The sequence below is a fragment of the Eschrichtius robustus genome, chromosome 2 (genome assembly GCF_028021215.1).
Source record: "Eschrichtius robustus isolate mEscRob2 chromosome 2, mEscRob2.pri, whole genome shotgun sequence".
Taxonomy (NCBI): domain Eukaryota; kingdom Metazoa; phylum Chordata; class Mammalia; order Artiodactyla; family Eschrichtiidae; genus Eschrichtius; species Eschrichtius robustus.
In genome coordinates, this window is record NC_090825.1 from 153,760,056 (window position 1) to 153,767,448 (window position 7,393).

At 40.5% G+C, this 7,393-nt stretch overlaps 1 pseudogene; it reads right to left on the reverse strand.

The window, feature by feature from the left end:
- Positions 1–3,880: 3,880 nt before the first annotated feature.
- Positions 3,881–7,019, reverse strand: LOC137758972 (UDP-N-acetylglucosamine--peptide N-acetylglucosaminyltransferase 110 kDa subunit pseudogene; annotated as a pseudogene).
- Positions 7,020–7,393: the final 374 nt, after the last annotated feature.

The window sequence follows — 7,393 nt, forward strand, 5'->3', positions numbered from 1 at the left end:
CCCTTTCAATTAACGGATGAGAAGAATCTCTGAAGCGAGACAGAAAAGCATAGAGAGTAAAGTAAATTACTATTAAAGTGAACTACATTAAAATGAAGAACTTCTGTTCATCAAGATATACCATAACAGAAGTGAAAAGGTGAGTCACACACTGGGAGAGGGTATTTGCTATACCCATATGACAAAGGGTTAGTATCCAGACCAAAAACTATAAGCCATTCAGAAAACTACAACCTAATTTATTTTAAAGGGGAAAAAGATTTGACTGGGCATATCACTGAAGAGAGAACACAAATGGTAAAATAACATATGAAAATATGTTCAACTTCATTTGTAATCAGGGAAGTGCAAATTAAAACCACAGTGGCATATTATTTCAATCTCATCAGCTTGACAGAAATTTTTCAATGTGGAATACCAAGAATTAGAGATGTGGAACCACTGAATTCTTATACAGTGTTTGTGGGAGAGTCAATTTATTTCAACCATTTTGGAAGATAATTTGCATTATCTATTAGGTTGAAGGTATGCATGCCTTTTGACTCAGCAATTCTACTCTCTGATGTTTGGCCTAGAGAAACTCTTGTACACATGTAGTGGGCGGTAGGTACAAGATGTTCATAGTAGCATATCTGTAAGAGCAAAAACTAGAAACAACCAAGATATTCACCAACAGTAGAATGGAGTAAAATTCTGATATATTCATATAATTGAATACTATACAGAAATAAACATGAATAAACTGTAGTTATTTGCAACAACGTGGATGCATCTCAGGAACATGTTATTAAGTGGAAAAAGTATGTCCCAGAAAGACCCATATGGTAAATTCCAATCATATGAAGTTCAAAAGCATGCATAAATCATATATACATACATATATATGTATATATACACACACACACACACACACACACACACACACATATATATATATATATAGAATGATTAGGAAGGATGGGATTGGAGAGGGATACATAGGGGCTTAAATGTTCTATGTCTTAAATGGGACAGTAGGTGCACAAGTGATCATGTCATTGTTACTTTTTTTATCCTTAAACATTTATTTTATAAATATTCTTTTGTATATATCCGATACTTAATAAAATGTCAAGGCTCTTTGGAATTGAGGAGGTAAAAAGAGCTTTATCACAGAATGATTTCATGCTGGAAAGTTAGAAACAACAACAAAGGTCCCCAGTAAAGGTCTGGTTAAATAAATTAAGGTACATCTGTATAACAGAATAGCATCCAGCAAGGAAGTGCATACACTGACATGAGATGTTCCTTGTATAGCAGATGAAAGAAGTTACAGAACAGTATGATACCTCATTTACATAAGAAATATAAAAATACACATACATAAGAATAGAAAAAGCGTTGAGTGAGTACACCAAAAAGTTAACTGTACTGGAATCTGGGTGTTGACTATTAGAATTATACTTAGGGTTTTTTTTCTTGATTTCTTCTCATTTTTTTCTACCAGAAACATATATTACTATTATACCAAAAAAAGTCAGAGAAAGAGTAGCAAAGAATATCTAAGAAACATCAGAAAGAAGAATGTAAATATAAAATGTTTGGAAACGACCTTCACAAAATATATTAACATATTATTTGAAGAAAATGGTTACACTTTTATTAGAGTTAAAAATGAGATTTGAAGATAAATGGATTTATCTATCTATCTATCAAGTTTCTGGCTAAAAGGCAATATAATAAAGATTTAACTTCTTCCCAATTTAATTTACAGGATTAAAATAATCCCAAACAAAATCACAAAGAAGTTTTTTGTTTTTTGTTTTTCAGGGCAAATCATTCATTTATTGTTTAAAGATTGCAAGACAACATCTGAATTTCTGTAGCACAATGTAAATGTTTTACTTTTTTGATAAAGCAGAGTATAATAGAAAAAACAATTAGTTTCCAGTAATATCTATATCTCTATTCAGAATTAAGCCTTCCACAGACATGTTACCTGGAAACAAAAGCCTGTTACAATAAGCAAAGCTTCAACCAGAGCGGCTACTTTTCGGGCAGGGAAAGGTTCATCCCTCTAGGGGGATGCTGTGCTATGTAAAATGGCTGCAAGGTCACAGCCTTGAGGGCGCTGGAAGTCTATTCTCCTATTCCACATGAAGTAGTTTGGTGAACTTCAAACGTCCGTTCATCTGCAACCAAGCTGGCAACCTTTAACTGATTCTTTCAAGCAGGTAAAAAATAAATTAAAAGAAATCCCTACACTGATGTTCCTTGATTTACACTGTTAAGTCGTTCATTAACATGTAATTCTGGCTAAGAATTACATTTGAGACTCCTTGCTCAGATTTTGGTTAACAGTACAAATCTTTCCGAAATTCAAGTGCTTCTTAATCAATCATTTGTCAGCTAGGATACATTCAGGCATCAGCTGCAACTACAGAATAGATGCACTGCCTCAGCACTTTGGAAAGACAGAATCTAGAACACTACTAGCAGACAAAATATCTGTTACTAGACAGCATATGTGCAGTACAGCAAGACAAAAACATATATTCATATGTTGGCTTGTTTAAGCCTCAAGCCCTCAGTCCTTTGTTGAAATACAATAATTTCATTCCTATGGTTTTCAATACCAAAAACTCAACCCCCAGGAGGGCTAAAGTCTAATTTATACTCCAAACCAAGTAGCAGTGCAGTTCGCTACTACTGAGGCTGAATCCATAGACTTCAAGACCACGTCCAGAAGACAAGTTATTATGTGTAACACCCTAGAAGGTCTGAAGCATAATAATCATATACATAGCTGGTCCTCCAGAGCTTTTTACCTATAACATGTTTTTTGATGAAAGTTATTTAATGCACTGGAGATAACTGGGACTTACTGATCAAATATTTGAATACTTGTACTTACCTGGGATTTCATTGCTGCTGAAAGAAAAAGGAAGAACAGGACTCACTTTAAAAAAAAGAACAAACTTTAGAAGTGAAAGTAAAAATCTGATCACACACTATCACTTTTGGAAGCAGCACAGAGGGGCAGTCAACGGTAAAACACTGGTGCAATAGGTCAAAACTCTAGGCCAAAAATCCATTATTATTATCATCAGTGACAGTACCACAACTGTGCCCTTCATAATTAATAATCACTCCTAAGAATCTTCATTTGGCACCAGATGATGTGTTTAAGAGAAACACTCTGGGAGGTTTTGAATCAGACTTGGTTTTTTGTTAGCCAAGTTACAGGAAAATGTTTAAAGTGGGGGGAAGGGAAGAAGGAAACGGACCAGAAAAAGAATTTAAGCCATAAACCAACAAAGCACTGATAGTTCCAAACATGTCAGACACTAAAATGACTGATATAGGCTCAAGTGGTTTATAAAACCTATAAAAAGACTACACCAGCAAAGTCCCCATTTGTCTGTAGAGTTCAGAAACTAAAACAAGGAATATTTTAGCTTAAAACCTTATCTCAAAAGAATCATATACACGTCACATGAATAAAACCTGAAACCAAACATTTTTAATAGCTCCAATACCCCAAATATAAAGAAAAACTTAATTCAGAAGACTGGGCAATCTCTATCTCCCCTCCACACTAACCACCCATCCCATGGAAGACCAAGGGAGATCAGACCTTCCAGACTTAGGCAACACCTGGCTGCCGCAAAATTCTACGGAGACTCCTTGTGGAACAGCAGTCTCCCATCTCTTGTGTCTCTCCCTGTCATGATCATGCAGGAAGCAAGTCTGGCTGTGCTATCTGTTATCACTGTCTGTCACCCATCTGCAACATGATATTGCTACAAAGGTAAGTACAAAGTAACGTATCTAGTTCCCTTTCCCCCAGAAGGTTGAGGCTCAGGTACAGGGGTAATTCTCCTGCGCACACAGTCATTATTTAGGCCGACTCAGTGACGTCAACAGGCTTCATCATGTGATCAGGTTTGTTGCCAGCTGCATAATGCTCCCACATCTGTAGATAGAGGCGCTCTAGTTCCAGTGTGTATTGTTTGGTGTTGAACAGAGGGCTAGATATTCTCTGCTTCCAGACTTTGCCACGAATTCTCTTCAGGTATTCTAGATCAGTTCCCAGTTTCACAGCTATGTCTTCATACTCTTGTCTATTTTTAGCAATAAGCTCAAGACAGCCTAAACAGGTGAGCTGGGAAGCTGCAACTCGGGAAGCAAGAGTCTCTCCTGGCATAGTCACCATGGGTGTCCCCGACCAAAGGACATCCATCCCTGTGGTGTGTCCATTACAGAGTGGAGTGTCCAAGCAGACATCAGCCAGCTGGCCTCTCCGAACATGTTCCTCTTTAGGAGCAACAGGTGAAAAAATGATACGGTTCTGGGGAAGGCCCATATTTTGCGCGTACTGTTGAATATTAGGTTCTCCTGCTGGGAAACGCAACAGCCACAGTACGCTATTGGGAACACGCTTCAGAATATTTGCCCACATCTGCAAAGTAGATGGGTCAATTTTATGTAGCTGATTAAAGTTACAGTACACAATGGCATCTTCCGGTAACCCGTACTGAGAACGTGTGGTTACAATAATGGTACGGGGAACCTCCTCTCCAGTGGCAGCCTTATTGTTGATCTGGGTAGTTGCCAGTCCATTGCTAATACTGAATCCATTAATTGTTATCTGAATTTGTCCTCTGTTAATCATTTCAATAACTGCTTCTGCAGTCGTATTCATAGGAATGACAGGCATATTAAGATCTATATTGCTGCTGTCTGCTTTGTCTCCTCCATCAGGACATTTCATCTTGACAATTTTCACGTCTGGTAGACTATCAAGAAATGCTTTGAGGTCGATGCCATTTAGCACAATTCGATTGTCATAAATGTGCCCATTGGACTTAAAATCGATGACTGCTTTTTTCTTCAGGTGAGGGAACATATTAGCATGATCACCAATAAAGAAAGTATGGGGCATATAAGCCAGTTTCTCAGAATACTGCTCAGCAACTTCAGCAGGTGAAGTTTCCCGATCAGTGATGATATAATCCATGAAAAGCGCGCCACTAGTCCCAGGGTACCCCAGCCACATTGCCTGAATAGGAGCTGGCCTGAGAGCAAAGAGTTCATTTCGAGCACCCCTGGTATAACCATTCATATTTACGAGGATGTGTATACCATCTTGATGGATGCGATCAGCTGCTTTTCCATCGCATGGAATCTGAGAAAGATCAACGAAATGATCGGCTTCTGCCATCACCTTCGCTCGGAAGTTTGTGCCATCATCTGGGCTCAGGGCATAACAGAATACCTCAAATTTATCACGATTGTGCATGCCTGGAATAGACTGCATAAGATGAGAAGTAGGATGGTTCCCAAAGTCAGAACTCACGTATCCTACACGCAGTCGACCATCACTGAGCTTCAAGTCCTTTGGATGTTCATACGGTGGTTTGTGAAGGACATTGATGTTATCCAGGCAGAGGTGCCCATGCCTCTCGGCAATAGCCTTCCTGACGCCGTGAGGAAGAGGATATAACATGCTGTGATGAGGCTGCACAGAAGGCAACCTGTTCTTCTCTAACTGGTCAGCCACAACGCTGACCAACCTCTTCATGCGCTCATCATAGTCTGTCCAGTCACAGACAATCTGCAGGCAATGAGCCAGATTACAATAAGCGTCAGGAAAGTCAGGTTGAAGCTTCAGAGCAGTGCGATAAGAAGCAATTGCTTCTGGAATATTCCCTGAATCCTTGTGAATGGAAGCCAGATTGCTGTGGGCATCCGCAAATGCAGGGTTAATCTGAATGGCACGTGTATAACACTGCAAGGCTCCCTGAACATCCTGCATCCCCGTTAAGAGTGTTTCCCATATTACAGTAGGCCTCAGCAAAGGTAGGACTGATTCGAATAGCCTCCTTATAATGCATCAGAGCTTCCTGCACTCTTCCCTGCTGCTGCAATACACTTGCTAAATTTGAATGGGCAGCAGCAAACTCGGGGAAGACTTCTAATGCTTTACAATACAAGCGAACTGCCTCTTCAATGTTTCCCTGTTCTCGCTTGATATTGGCTAGGTTATTCAGAGAGTCTGCATGGGTGGGACACAGCCACAGAGCTGTATTATAACAATCTTCTGCTTCGGCAACACTGCCCTTCTCTTTGAGAGCGTTGGCTAGGTTGCAGTAAGCGTCCGGGAAGTGTGGTTGCAATTCAATAGCTCGCCTGTAGGTGTCTATTGCCAGATCTATCAGGCCTTGCTCATAGTATACACAAGCCAGGCTGCCATGTACCACTGCATGATTTGGACTCAAGCTTAGGGCACGAAGGTAAGCTGCCACAGCTCGTTCAAAAATCCGTGCCTCTTTGAAGACATTTCCTAAATTGATATAAGCATCCAGAAAATTGGGGTCATGGGTGACAGCCTTTTCAAAGTGATGAATTGCAAGCCAAATCTCCCCTTGTGCATTGAAAACACAGCCAAGGTTACTCCAAGCTACTGCAAAGTTCGGTTGCGTCTCAATTGCTTTCAAATAACATGCCTTGGCTTCTTCCAAGCGACCCAGGGCTTTGAGCAGGTTCCCCAGGTCACTGCAAACACAGTACAGATCAGGATTGTACTGAAGAGCGGAGGCGTAAGCTTGTACTGCCCCGCCCATGTCGCCTGCTGCTACCAAAGCGGCTGCCAGGTTAATATAACCATCGATGAAATCTGGTTTGAGACGCAACGCATGCCGGTAATGCTCGATTGCTTCCTGCAACTGCCCGCTTTCCTTGTACACATTCCCCAAATTCGAATAGGCTTCTGCCAGAAGAGGGTTCTTTTTAATTGCCAGAGTACTAAAGTGGGCAGATCCGTCCAGCCTTCGACACCGGAAGTGTATAGATGAAAGTAATAAAAGTACACCAGTATTGTCTGGCTCTTGTCTCCAGAGCTGCATGCAGTGTCTCTCAGCTGCCTCAAAATCTCCCGCCTGATAGGCTCGATGTGTCAACTCTGCTAACCCTTGGAAGGAAAGCATACGTTTCGTTGGGTCTGTGCTGTCGGCCACGTTGCCCACGGAAGACGCCATCTGGAGCTTCTGGAGGGAGTGCGAAAAGAGGGTAATTGAGTCCCGCTGCTGCCACTACTGGCAAGAATGTTTCTAGAGGTAGCAAATACAAGGGCAGTAGCCGTACCACTGCTTTGGCAGGCTTAAGCGGCGGCAGCAGTTACATACACTGAACCTTAGGAACTCTGGTTGGCCATCTATCTCTCACGGTCTTGAAAAAATCACAATGAAGTTTAAGTTTTTTTTAATTGATAAGATGGTTCTAAAGTTTATCTGGAGATGCAAGAGGGAAGAGATGTGGGGACATATGTATATGTATAACTGATTCACTTTGTTATAAAGCAGAAACTAACACACCATAGTAAAGCAATTATACTCTAATAAAGATGTTAAAA